General features: G+C 39.2%; 1 long non-coding RNA gene across 1 annotated transcript; it reads left to right on the forward strand.

Annotated features, from left to right (window-relative positions):
* The first annotated feature begins 284 nt into the window (after window positions 1-284).
* LOC143172370 (uncharacterized) lies at window positions 285-13,397 on the forward strand. Its single transcript, XR_012997336.1, has 3 exons — window positions 285-672; window positions 13,071-13,219; window positions 13,320-13,397. It is a non-coding gene; the product is annotated as an uncharacterized LOC143172370 (long non-coding RNA).
* The last annotated feature ends 1,772 nt before the right edge of the window (window positions 13,398-15,169 follow it).

Here is a 15,169-nt window from a genome sequence, read left to right on the forward strand (position 1 = left end):
TGTCTGTTTCACAAGCAGAAGTATTACGTCAGTTCTGATTGGAAATTCCCTAGCCAGGCACCTTGTGAAAAAAGGTGTTTTAGCTGTTTAGATTGTAACTAGTTGTGTTTATACAGGAACTCTGAAACTAATTTAGCAATAACATATTTAAAACTACCATCTTGCACAATTAGAAAAAGCTGAAAACAGCCAAAAGTAATGTTAGTTTGAATGGCCTCAACAGAACTGGCCAAATATTTTTAGCACTTACGTTAGTGTCATTCCAAGAGAGTGCACAAAAAGTTGAAGGTGAGACAGAGTTTTCTCATTCTGGTTCCAGTCAAAGACACAGAAGAAGTTTCCTGCACCAGGAGCTTACAGTGTCTGAAGATAAAAATAGGAAAAATTTTTGGGGAAAGGAAGTATTACTACACAGTTTCTGAGACAAAAACCGTAGGCAAAGAAAGAAGAATGATTTGCTCAAAGCTACCAGAGGTGTGGTGTTCTGAGGAACCGCACTCACTGCTCCTGGATGAGGCACTGGAGTATTTTTCCACTCCATTTTGCTCTTTGGGGTAATATTTAACATTGTGCATGGCAGAGCATAAATACACATAATAACAAATCAAAGTAGTTCAGATCAGCTGGTGGTTTATGTCTACACATAGTGTGTCTATGTCTTCAATAATACAGGTAAAAAAAGCTGTCCAGAAGGATAACCTTGATCAAACTTTTAGGTAGTACTAGAAGCAGAACTGCGACAGACACGGGGAAGAGGGGAATCAATTTTACTGGCAAAAAGAGACTATGAGTGTTTAGATGAAGTTCTAAGACAGCCTTGCTCCCCTGACCACAGCTACTGCTGGGGTGAAAGCACCACAGAATAGGTCTATCTAAAATACTCTAATGCTTGTGGCAGAGCCCATGTTATGCTGATAAAACAGGTATGCATTTCTGAAGCCATTTTGTGCAGTTTACTATGAATTTTTAAGGCTCTTGTACTGAATTTTGGCAGTGCGCTTCTGATGTTAGAATAGTTCTTTCCTGCAGCAACCTGGGAGTCAAGTTTTGGAATAGACTGAATTTCAAAAAAGGCTAGGGAAAATTGAATTTGAAAGAATGTTGATGCCTATACACACATCTAAGTATTTAGATACGTATGTACAAGACTTAGATGCATATAAAGTAGAAAGAAAGGATTGTAAAGCAATATTCATTTAAGGACGTAGGGCTGGAAGAGGCTTCCTTTTATATACAGGGAAAGAATTTCCTTTCTGAATTCTTAAGAAGTTTTGTGGGGTTGCTTTTTTTTTTTTTTTTTTTGAGTCTTGGGTTACTTCATGTACACAGGCCTTACCAAAGTGATGGCTGCATAGCTGAGGCACAGTTCTCATTTTATTTTGGCAGGATCATTTTCCTGATTTTCCTCTGAAAGCATTTAAAATAGTTCTCCATTATAAGATTTGCTGGTTTAAGTTTATGTAAGAAAAAGTTTAAAAGTGGAAGACAAAACTGCTATTTAAACCTATTCCTTCTACTCAAAGTTCTCCTCTTCTACCATTGGGCTCCCAAAATCTTGTCCATAAGATGTCCACAAATGGTCGTCGATTTTTTTTTCAAGCGTGAAATCAATAATTGGAGAAATGTAGTCTTTAAGTTCATGATAAAAGGCTGATAGAACAATATAAAACAGCAGTTTCAAATGAAAGCTTGACGGTAAGGTTGCAAAGAGATCCATAGACATGCTGACTGCTGAGAGGCTGATGACACAAGCAGCTTTACTAAAGTAATGGGAGAAAACACCTCCTTCATTAGGATAGACTCTGTGAAAAGCTGACATAAGGCTCCTCTGCCTGACTGCCACAGTCATCTTCTCTCTGATGTGTTTTGAAGTGTAAAAGAATGTGAAGAGCAAGAAAGTCTGTTCTGTGTCAAGTAATGGAGGAATACCTGAACAGGTGAAAATTCTTGAGACAAATGTGACTTTCAGAGTTTACACACTTACAAGTGTGGCAAAAGTATTGGGCGCACAGAGAATAAAATCTACACAAAATTTCGTCAAAATGCTGGATAGGAAATGTGCATTTATTAATAGCTTGCTATTCTCTTTTTGCTGCTTTTCTCCTCTTTTTACTGTCTTTCTTTTTAAAAATAATCAGCTTGATATTTCTGTTGACTCGGTTATTTCACATTTGTTTGATGTGTCAGAGTATTCTGAAACATTACATTATATAAATCTTTCTCGTACCAGAGAGACAATTCAAATGCTAATGTGGATGTAGACTCCTTATTCCTGGTATATACTTATATTGTAGAATATTAGGGCTGATTCTGTCTCACTTGCTGTATGAGCATTCAAAAATTCCACCTCTGAAATGGAAACTCTTCTAAGTATCTTGGCCCATGAAAATGCCGAGTTGTTTCCATGTATTTGAAAGACAAAGTCCAGCATGTTTGTCTTGCAATACTCAGCTGAGTGTTTTAAAATGGGAGATTTAAAAATGAACTCTCACAATATTAGAAAAAGGTAAAAGTGGCAGCTGTTTTATGGAAACTTTGCTGAATTTCTTTTAGTAGACAATTGTGTGTAAATACTGCTTAAAAACATTGAAATCACTTTTTGATAAAAGATGTGAAGCAAAAAATACACACCTACTTCTTCAGTTTTTAACTCATGCCTTGAAAAGGCAAAGTTTGCAGTGACATGTACAGAAAACAAGGTCTCATTACTTAACAAGGTCTATTTCTTCAACTTTTCTTTTTTTCTACCATAGATATTTTAAAAATAAGAACAGCCAGCATTTTTAACTTTGTCCTTCTTTCATTGAACTGATGTAGGAGGAAACAAAACACCTGACAGAAGCTAACAACCTCTTGTCAGATGGCATGCTGATGAGGGTGGTAGAAATATCTACCCTGAGTTCAGGGGTCAGAGTTGGACTATGTAGCAATAAGCACAAGGAAAGAACTGAAAAAAGATTTATTTTCCTTTCTTGCCTGGTTTTTTGAAACTCAGTACTCTTTCAACAAAAGGCCCTTTAGATTTGCAGATATTTGGGATTGAGGAAGAGGTGTTCAATTTCATTGTTGGCTCCTTCCAGCCAAAGCTATACTTCAGCAAGCTTTCACCAGCACGCAGAAGAGTTGTCAATCAACAGTTAAATACTGACATGAATAGTGCCTTTGTAAATATTTCTGTTGTGCCTTTGAAAGTACACAAGCCAAAACAAAAAATCTTTTTCACAGTGTGTGAAAAACAAAACTGAAATGCTTCAACAGCCTTTCACAGCTAGAAAGCTGGCCATATAAACTCTTTAAAATTGAATGCTCTTTGTCAGGCAGAGGAAAGCTTGTGTTCTGAGATTTGACCATCAGGCAGCCCAACAGTGCAGCTGTATGCCTTAGAAAAGCATTTCTTAGCTGTGTGAGTTGGTTGGTTGAATTTTTATTCACATTCATGAAGCATTTGCAGTTGTCATTGTATTCATCTTGAGCGAGTTTCCCTTTTAAAGGCATTAGCAAGACACTAAGCAATTTCCACACCTTCTGTCAGATCTGATATATTGTAAGTTCTGCCATATAAATCCCCAAGTTGAGTGATTTCCTTACCTGAAAGATTCAGGATTTGAGTTTGTGTTGTTTCCTTTTTTAAATGCTGATTGCACTTGGTGTCACAGGCTCAGCCTAACTTTTTGGTAGCACCAGCAGAAAGCAGTAGGTAAATCAGGCTTAGATAAAGTCTTTGTCTGTGTAATGTCCCAATTCAATTAAGTCACATAAGCATATCCCTGACTTTAAATACAGGGATGATTTGAACTATTAATAGGTTTAAAGAGAGAAAAACAAATTGCTGAACTGCTGGCCAGTTTCTGAGGTGTTTTGCTTGTACTTCATGAGTGGCTCCACTGAAGCCGTTACTCCTGCAGTAACATCTTTCTGAATGTGAAGTGCAGATAGCAGTGATGGAGGCAAAGAAAGAGAAGCAGGATTTTTTAAGAGGCAGTAGGAAAAGAAGAGCCTTGCATACACAAAGAAAATGTTTTTCATACGTATACGTTCATAATCATCTGTATAGGATAGTCTCAATGACGTGTGTTGTGGAAAACATTGCAGGTGGTGACTAACTAAAGAGCAGTGGGACAGAAGTGGAGCAGTTATCTTGAGTTGCACAATCACACTTGCAAAATTGAATATTCAGACTTGTTTGGATTAAAGGGCACATTGGCTAAAGCTGCCAATATATCTGCTGCTTTTATTATAACTTGTCTTGTATTTTAACTTCCACCAGAGATGGCAGGAGAATTGTTAGTACCTCATCCAAAATCTAGCAGATTCAAGAGCAGCACCACTGCTGTCAGTCTGCTCAGAGGTGGCTGGGAGTCCAAATTCACTCATGATAACTAAACATGAGACTCTGTGTCCTAGGCCTTGTGTTTGTGGGAAAGTTGGTTTTTTTACAGGATAAGCTGCTTTGTGCTCATATACAACAATTTGGGTTGGTTTTTTTTTTTAAAGTCATCTGGCATCTTTTGCACACCAGTTAATCCCTTTTGGAAGGGCATAAGTCTATTGTAGAATTGTTATGTTTTCATGAAAACAATTTTCAGCAGTTACCTAGATCAACAGTTCCCCTTCGGACAGTCATCCCGTTGCTATACCATTCTGCACAGATTTACAGCTGAATTAACCTGTGCCTTTTATCTGTAGGTCCTCTAAGGTCAGTTCAGCTGACTGTAACCTTCCACTTAGATTTTAAAATTCAACTAGCCGCAGTAAAATTCCAGTTTATGTACACTCAACAATATTCCCTTTATTGCAGTCATGTTGCCTACCTCCAGGTGCACTTGATAGGAAGGTCTGCAATTCTTTGGTCACTGTGAAAAGAAAGAAATTCTCTGAAATGCCAAGACCTAGCAGCACTGAAGATGCAGGAGATGGCTGGAACCCCAGTATCTTTGAAAAATGGCGAATGGGGAAGGCATCTAAGTAACTGCAGGTGCCAAGGAGGGATCTCTTTCCCAAACAGAAAGAGATTCTTCCAGGTAGATTCTTTTTCAGCATATCATTCTCCATTTAGAAATAGGATCTGGAAATTTAAGATACAAATGTGAATCTTTAGGTGGAGAACTAGCTTGCAGCTTCTGCTGAGGGGAATACCGCTAGCTAGAACACAGGCTGGGATAAACCTCCTTAAAATTATGAGGTATAACTCGTGTTCTTAATTTAAAGCAGAACAATGCAAGATTGCTCAAACAGGAGGAAACAAATGTAAACTTCTGAGACAGAAATAATTTCTAAATACTGCCTGAGCTGAGAATATATGCATGTGGATAGATGGAGGGACACATACGGAAACATCTAGCACCCAAAGGGAAGCCTAAAGTGTAGGGTTTTGGCTCACGTTCTGTGGAGCTGTGTGGGATGGAGCTGTTGTTTCCCGTGGCTCTCACCTTGGCACCAGGGATCCTTCCAGCCCATCCTCACTAAAATAGTAAAACTGGAGGCTTGGAATGATGAGCAGAAAATAGCTGGGTGGATCTTATTTGTCCTGGCATAGCATCCTTATTGTAGTAATTAAAATCTATCCTTGAGTTTTGAATGTGCAGTCAGTGCTTATAGCAAAATAGTTTCTGTCTAGATCTTCATCTGGGATGTGTAGTTACTTTGTCCACTGAAGTCAATGAAGTAACAATGACCTAAATCACCTGAACCTTAATCCTGCCTGTAGCTGGAAGCCCTGGCTCTTGGTGTTTCCCTCGCATGCTTTGCAGTAGCAGAAGAAAAAGCATTAAGGAGAAGTGACATTTCTGTTTGGAACAAAAAAACATTTCTTTTGTTTTGCTTTGGTTTTGTTTTTTTTTTTTTTCATTTATTAGTTTATTTATGAATTAGACAACACCTACCAAAGTTGGTACTCCAGTTGAAAATCTAATGGATGGTAATTAAATGAATATCAGAGATCATTTGGGCTATGCATATATTGACAAGTAGGGTAACACAGTAGGAGTGGATCTGTAGAGTAAAACAATTGGTGCTGAGGACTGGGTATTCCACAATGTATTAATTTCAGTAGGTTTTATTTCAGTCTGTTTCTGGCTGACCTGTGAATGGAAAACTCATTAGTGGTTGGAGCGCTCCAAGGGCACATCGTCTGTGTTAGTGTTATCTGCAGGTAATCCAGATAATGTCCTTCAAGACCTCTCTGCAGTGTGGTATGTGGGAAAAATCAGGAGGTTTGCTTCGAAGTTGCGCTGTTGGTCCCACCTAAAATGCAATGTAGAAGCATGGTTTTTCACTCTGTCCTGAAGACAGGTCATTGGTTGTACATCCTGTAATAAGTGCACAGTCTGGGTATGGTCTTGCGAGTTCTTCCCTTGTTAAAAGTCTTCCTACTGGATTAGAGGTAAGCTTGCTTGCAAAAGGATTATTTCTGAGCTGAAGTAAAACATATTTGGTGTATAGCATATGACTACGGCATTGATTACACTCTTCTGAGGCTTGCCAGAGAACAGCTGTTTCTTTTTTTTTCAAGTGTAGTGAAAAGGAGACAGATCTGTCAGGAAAACTCAGACAGGGGGTGGTAGTAGCTTAGAATTTGTGCTCCCTTCTTCAGGCAAGGTGTTTGTCTCAAAGAACTTGAAACTGGACCTGGGCAAGCTCCCCGAGGCAATACAGACACAAATTCCGCAGTGATTTCAACATCCAAAGATCTGACCAATAAATTTTTACCTGGAGAGGAAATTACCGAGATATAAGCCTCACTACTGAAGTCTTAAACCTCTTGAGTCATACACTTTCAGTTTTGGTGTGCCCAAATGACGAATGACACTTTATTTTTCACAAAGTAATAACTCCACAGGTCAGAGGACAGACAATAAGAGATTGGTTTGGAGTCATTAAAGCAATTCATCAGTATGCTTATTTGACGATAATGCTTCCTGAAATAAGTCTGAAACCACCGTTAGCACCAATATCGCAGCTGGTGAGAGCACTTTCCAGAGGGTAGCCGGAGGTGGCCCTGACAGCTGCTCTGAATTGTCATATTGCACATTCCACGGTTTAAACAGTAATTTATTTTGCAATCTCTGCATCGTCAGTTCTGGGGTCTTTGTCCGTAATGTTTAATGTTTAAAGAGGTCAATATTTAAAGAGATCTGTGACAGCAAACAAAACCTCTAGGTTGCTTGAAAGTTAATATGTCACACACTGATGGTGATATAGAACAAGAACTGTCACTGACAAAGCGTCAGTGCCTCTATTAAGACAAGACATTACAGTGCCAAGAGAACCACCAGTGAGAAAGACTATTTAAAACTTCTGACGCAGTTTCTGAGTATCTTAGTAAAGTTCACCAGAGCTTAAGGGAAAAACTCTATTTGTTAATCCTATTCAAGACATGCAGGGGAACAAAACAGTGTGAGTAGTACAAAACAGGGTATATAGGATTTGCCAACATGGAGAAATGAACGTCCCTGCTGCTCTGCCTCCTTCTCCAAGCCAGCGTGGGAAAAAACAGGCATGTGTATTGGCAGACTGTGGGATACACTACTGCTCTCAGTAATGCCTGTAAGAATAGCCACAATATCTTCCTGTAGGATCACTGCTTTGAAGTAGCACAGTCATACTTTTGGCATTGAGGTTCCCAAAGTGATGCTGGAATAACCAAAGTAGCAAACCTGTGGGTTGTGCTGCCCATAGGAGAAGATGACGGCAATAAAAGCTGGTACTACGTGCACCGAAATCAGTGTACGTGACTGTATGGCAATACAAGCAAAGAAGGAAAGGGCCAGTGGAATCCTTTCACATGCCAGTGACCCAAGGTTAGCAGGCTTTGCCTCTGCTAACCCTGCTGCTTCTAGATCACCCCCTCTGCCTGACAGGGCTTTCTGCAGCAAAAGTCTGTGGCAGCAATGCTGGGAAACACAACCTGCCCTCCCTCTCCTTCCACACACAGTTTGGAGTGAGAGGAGGACTGCTGCCTTAAACAGCAGATGGGCAAAAGACCTCTGAGCAAAATCCGTAATTATCAGAATCTCAAAGATACTTTTGCTCCTGTTAACTTAAACTTTTAGAAAGAGGGTTATTTGATCAGTGAGAGGACCGCTGATTTTATACCATACATTTTATATATATATATATATATATATATATATAAAAAAAAAAAATTCATCTCACTTGGGTAAACTCATACCTGCAAGCACAAGGAAAATTACTCCACTGAATTGGAAAAGCACCCCTTGAATCTAAAATTACTTTGGTTGAAGCATCAGGTTAAGCATCATGATGTAGTGTATTTGTTGTGCAAACACAAATTAAATAATTAAACAAACATTCTTATATTTTTACTTTTTCTAATTTTTTTAGGAGCTGTGTCCATTTGTTTCCAGATACTCTAAGCAGTTCTGACATTTCTGGGAGAGGGGAAGGTGTTAAAATTCCTGTCTCTTAACAAGGATGTTTGGTGTTTCAAGCTGGAAAGATAGCTCACTTCCTGAAAATCACATCTGATAATATCTTTCCTTGACAAGAAATATTTTTTTGTATTAAGGGAGCACAAAATACAGTTTAATACTTCTAAATACCACTTTTAAAGAAATTGGGGATGTGGTTTGTTTTCCTAACCTGACCCTTGCAAGTTAGGTCCTCCATAGTCCCAAAAGGCATGAATAGTTTCTTGTAAGTGGAAAAGGGAAACAGAAACAAGAGTTACAAAATCTTCTGAATACTCAGGTCTCTGCTCTCTCTCGCGCTCTCTCTCTCTCTCTCTCGCTCTGCTTGCTCTCTCTGTCTCCAGACCTAAAAATGCTGTGAAGTCGAGGCAAACTGCCAAGAGTTTCACACCCAGTGCTGAACTGGCACAAAGTCAAAGGTTGCTAGTTGCGTTTGGATGCCAAAGCATTAGCACCGCTCTCACTACTGGCTCTTACACATCCTTTTCCAAAGCTAGATACTTTGTCATTTTTGCCTCTTCTATAAGCTTTCATTGCTTGCTTTTCCAAGTTTTCCTTGGGCGCTAATCTTGCTGCTGGTAAGAAAGCATCTTGCATACTAAAAGTTTCCTCTTCAGTGGTACCTGTTGATGGAGGTCCCTCTTCTGCAATGGGAAGCACATGCATCGAGTGTTGCATGCCCTGGATATGTCTGCAGTATCAGTTCAGTGCAGTTCAAGCCTGCTCTTTGGTCCGGATTTGCCAGTCAGCCACACTGCAACCCCCAAAGCCCCACTGAGAGGCTGCCTCAGCCTGAGCTCCACAGACATGTTCGGAGGGCGACAGCCTGCCCTTTTTGAGATCCCCAAAATATGTCCAAGCTTCCACTTAGAAATGGAGCATATTAAGTTTGAGTGCAATACTGCCCTGTCAGTGATATCCCAAGCCTGACCCTCGTTAACACTGTGTCCTGGTGTCGGCTGGGATAAAGTTAATTTTCTTCCTAGCAGCTGGTACAGTGCTGTGTTTTGGATTTAGGATGAGAACAATGTTGATAACACACCGATGTTTTAGTTGTTGCTAAGCAGTGCTTACACTAGTCAAGGACTTTTCAGCTTCCCATGCTCTACCGACTGAGAAGGCTGGAGGTGCACAAGAAGCTGGGAGGGGGCACAGCCAGGACAGCTGACCCCAACTGGCCAAAGGGACATTCCGTACCATGTGACGTCATGTTCAGTACATAAACTGGGGAAAGCTGGCCGGGGGGGCCGCTGCTCGGGGACTGGCTGGGCATCGGTCCACGAGTGGTGAGCAATTGCATTGTGCATCACTTGCTTTGTATATTCTTTTATCATCATCATCATCATCATCATCATTATTAATTATTATTATTATTATTATTATTTTTATATTATTAGTATTTCAATTATTAAACTTTTCTTATCTCAACCTATGAGTTTTCTCACTTTTAGTCTTCTGATTCTCCCCCCCATCCCACCAGGGGAGGGGAGAGTGAGTGAGTGGCTGTGTGGTGCTCAGCTGCCGGCTGAGGTTAAACCACACACTCTGTATGAATGCACTCAGTGAATAACCACTGCAATTTGAAAAGTCACGGGCTGCACCAGCTGGGATCTGCCCTAGATCCCTGGTCTTTACCCCACAACTAATGTCTACCCTCAGAGGGTACCACACTGGAACAGCAGTAGGTTTGACCCATAACTTGCAAGCATATTCTTGGGACACAGGCTTTTATTTACCACGTACTCAGATAGACACCAATATACAACTAATAAATCACAAACTTCACTTCAAGCTCAGAAATGTTCCCACTGAACTCAGTGGGAGTATTCACATGTTAAATGCTCTGGGATCAGTCACCTGAGGCTATGAGCTCCCAGATCTGCTTGAAGTCCCCTGCTGTTATAAACATGTATGTGTATCAAAGCATCTGACAAAATTGCAGATTGACACCCTTACAATATTTGATATTGTAGCACTTTAAACCAAGGCTCTGCTCTCCGGGAAAAGCAAGGGCTCCAATCACAGAAAACCCTATGTTACATTATTTCTTTGTGAACATTCAAGTGGCTGGCAGAAAGAACCAATAAAACTGAGCAGACGCCTTCTTGCACCAGGGCAGGGTTAACTCTGGCATAGAGGGAAAACAACCACAGCCTATAGGAAAGTATTTAATCTCTGTTCTGTGCAATTCTCGGCAACACAGTAAAAGGAACACACACTACAATTAATGATTTACATATTTATAACCCCATCCTATTGACCTTTGTTAGCTAAAACACCTGAGTAAACCAGTCTGTATGCTTAAATTTCTTGTAACAGCTGGGAATGTGGCAAATGCTTTAAAAAAAAGTGGGCAGGAAGGACAATTGTTTTGGTTTTTTTAAGATAACACAAAACAGGAATACAGAAATGGTAAGATGGAGTTTAACAGTAAGACAACAAGTGGTAACTGTTAAAAACAGAATATAAAAAGCTATTTTGCTTGTGCAGTTGCACACTTCAATTTTGCAATGATAAGAAGTTGCTTGTTTATCTCATCCAGGCAACTGTTTCCTCATTTCACATCACAGCAAATAGCTGACTAGGTGAAAAAGGTTGATCAGTAATTTTGAGGATTATAGCTAAATCATTGCATGGTTTCAAGTTAATGGTCATAAAAATTTCGTATTACCTTTGTAGCAGTTCTTTGAACAGAACACAGTATGTTGACTATTTCCAATTCTTAGGATGGCAGGCACATCCTAAAGGAATATTTTAAAAATATACATACCCTTTTTGATGACTACCTCTTTTGGCTGCATCCACCCAATGAAATGAATGAAATCTGAAAGTAAACTTTATGCCCTTGAATAAGGGCAGGATTCCTTTTCTGAGTATGTCTCACTGAAGCTCCTACAGCTTGCAGTCAGTGTTTAATTTTGAGTTGAGGTGGACAGGGATGCTTGTCAATTTTGTAGTTACGTGTGGCATAATGATAATTTAGAAGCGTATTTTTGTCAGACTAGCAAGGGAAGGTCATATGAAGAAGCAAAGTTATTAGGAGGAAGAACACATCTCTCGCTCTCAGGAACTAAATGCTCTGTTAGTGTCAGTGAAGAAATTCCTGCCTACACTTAGCATACTGCTTTAGAGGCTGAAAGTAAACCAAGATTCATAAGCACTATGGATTCCTTTAGCTCTACCTAATATCCGTAGTTGACAGATCAAAGCTTTTAACTGAGTAAACCAATCTACGTTTCTGTATGTCAAACATGCTTGATTGTGCATACCCTGCTGATAAAAAACGGTGCTTAATCAGAATAAGCACATGCTTTGTGTGCAAGAGAACAGCATTTCATTGGAAACAGATTGGAGAGTTTTAGCTGGGGAAAGTGGCTGTTGTCCAGATCACCAGCAATTTGGGAGGTTGTTTTTCTGTGGACGCATTAGGTACACATGGAGCACTAGACACATGGAGCACTAGAAGGCAATGACTGTTGGATGATATTGCATCCATACGGCTGCAGAGGGGGTCAGAAAATTAATTGTTAGAGAGGTTTTAAATGGGAATGGAAGGATGTTTGTTATTCCACCTTGAAAAGCGTAAGATATAAACACTGGACTTGGGAGCTTGCTGAACAATTACTCAGAAGAAAAAAGGATATCACCACGAGTTCCTAAGTACAGACACAATGTTGGTAAGTCCCCCCCTGAAATTTTCATTACAATAATTTGTTATTGAAGACAAATAACAATTAGTAAACAAAAAACAAAACAAACAAACAAAAAAACCAAAAACAATCCCCCCCAAAAAAACCCCAACATTTTTAATAACCTAACAAAGGTTATTTTTCTCTTCCTAAATCAATTTTTGCTCTTCTCCATTGTGGAGTCACTATTGCCTTTGTTCTTCATGCTCAGGACTCAAACAGTAAAGAGGATCTTAATTTCTGAAGTGAAATAATGCAGATGATATAGGCTAATTTACAAACAAATTTTGTGGCTTCTCTCAAGCCTGGTGCTGTAGGACACAAGAACCTAGTGTTCTTCACTTACAGGATCGAGAAGTAGGAATGAAAAGAAAGGAAAAACTCTCTTTAATTTTACATACGTATTACTTGTGTATTTCCTTAAATAGAAGGTAAGCAATCTAACCTAAAGCACTACAAAAACCTTTTCTTTGACCTTAATTGGCTGGCAGAGGTGTAGCTATACTACAGGTGATCCTTTGTTTGACAAGCAGATAAAATCAAAGTTTGAGTTAAGGCTTTTAACTAACCTGAGTCTCAGTGCTGTGCTCTAATCTGTCGGGGCAACGCCGTAACTACTGCTTTGTTACTGCAGTGAACACCTAAAGGCATTATGTCTCAAGTTACCTACTGGGAATTTAGGGAGAAAATCTGTCCTAAGGGTCTCAATGGGAATTTTGCCACTGACTTCGTTCATAGCCTGGATTTCACCCACAGCTTGTTGAATCACTGGGATTTTTTTTACTGAGCTTTCCAAACTATATGGTGCCAGATAACCCTCGTACTTTATTTTCAGCACTATTGTTTTTTTTTAATTAAACATCTCTGTTGATCTGCCTAAATGGGCCTAAAAAAAAAGGGGGAGAACAAGGTTTTTAAAGTTTTGAAAGAAAGCTTTGTACGTCTTTTCTAGGTATGGAGCGACAATAGCAAAACTTGTATCAACAGGATGGAAGAGCATCATTTCAGGAAGATGAGCAACTAACCCTCAGAGGCCTTGCACCTGATAGATTGGAAGACTAGCAGAATGGTATAGCTAAGCTGTAGAGGAATTTCAGGAAGGTAAATATTATATATGAATAGGTATATAAATAAAAATGTAAGGTATAAATATACCTCACATATTCAAATATATCTCCTTTTGAAATGCATCTCTTCACAGGTGAAACTGATCTGCTGAAGTGAGTCTCAGAACAAGTGATCTTCTGTGTTTTTCCATTAAAGTAAATAATCATCCTCTTTTCTAGCTGTACTAATGATTTCTGTTGTCCAAAAAGACAGTGGTTCTTTCTCTCTCTTTGTAGGGGGGAAGGCGGGAGGGACTACTTGCTTAACATTAGAAGCATGCGTATTAGTATGTTGTAACACAAATTAAGAGAGAGACCTTCTTTAGGCACACCAGTCTATAATATCACTGCTCCCAGCCACTTAATTTTAAAAGAAATGAGTAATGCAGGATCCTCCTTCGCCCAAACTCACCATTTCTGATTACATCTATTTCCCAATCTTTTATTAGTATTTCCATTTTGCAAGGCAAGCATAAACCTGCTCCGTTTTGCATTCCCTTTGCGCAGGTGCAAATGATTTAGCAATTGCAACCACATATGTGCCATTATATAACCACATATGCTTCCTATTTTAATCAGTGTGGCAAATAACTAATTGTATAAATGTGCAACTTAAAAACCTGCTAATATGAAAACAAGATAGAGAACACCTTTGGTTTTGAGACACCGCTACCCTGCGGCTGAATATATCATGTTCAGTGCTATAATCCTTGTCTGTAATGACACTCTACCCAGTTAGGTGGTTCACCTTTTTACTCTCTAAGAAATGTGCTGAGTTGTAACATTCGTGTCCTACTGTAGAAGTAACAGAGGACAGAATGTGATGCCCTCAGCTGGGTGACCTGTAGGTGCAGCTGCACAGATGATCAGGCAGCCACATTAGGGGTATTATGTATTGACCCACGGTAGACTTTGGATATCTCTGCACTCAAATAGGTGATCCTGTTGGACTGGGAAGAACTGATCTCACAGTGAAAGAGTTAGCTATTTCCAGAGAAAGAAAAAGGAATATTTATTTTCCCTCCTTGTATTCCTTTATTTTCTTGGATAGATGAGTTCAGGACTAAATAGTTTCCTCTACTCTCTATGTAACACCGATAAAATAGGAAAGTCTTGTTGAAAACAGCCATGCTGGATTCCTCTTCTCCTTCAGTTACGGCTAATATTCTGAATAGATGAACACAAGGAAGAAATGCATATATGTCCTTTGACACACACAGAAAGTTAAGAATGATCAACAACTAGTGATAATCTGCGGAGACATAGCAATATGTTTAAAAAGGAAAAGGGCGCATATATTGGAAAAAAAAATCCAGTAATTTTATAAAGGTTTCCTCTCCAATTTGTAAACTTACTGTTATGAAAAGTATTTGAGACTCATAGTCTCAGTTTTATCTTTATCACTTGTCCAAGCCCAAAGTTGCTTCAAGAATGCAAATACACAACATGCCTACTATTCCAGGAAGGAAACAGAGTATTTTTATTTTCTCATGTTCTCCCACTTTTTGCAACCTCTAGTACCTTAAAAATGTACAAACACAAAGGGTATCTGTGAATGAAAGAAACCACCTATTCTCTTTGTCACCAGAACTACATGTATTGGTGTCCAGACTTTCAGACTGCAGTAATGATGATTACTATAATTTTTGCAGATGCAACCCTACAATTTGAAGTCCTCATTAGTTAGTAATAATGTCCACTCAGAGACATAAATTCTAACTTAGAGAAATGAGCAGAACATATACTCTGAGCATCTAAATTCCAGAAAAAATCATTAACTCATTGCAACCTCCATACAGCCTCATTCTACAAAGTTTGTTAGTATCAACATCAATATTTTGCAATGTAGTAACAGGTACAATTTTTAAAGTCCTCTGGAATTAAAATGCAGGCTCATGTGACTTTCAAAAATGGAATCAGAATTCTAAATTAAGCCCCTGAATCC

This window comes from Aptenodytes patagonicus, chromosome Z (assembly GCF_965638725.1).
Source record: "Aptenodytes patagonicus chromosome Z, bAptPat1.pri.cur, whole genome shotgun sequence".
NCBI lineage: Eukaryota > Metazoa > Chordata > Aves > Sphenisciformes > Spheniscidae > Aptenodytes > Aptenodytes patagonicus.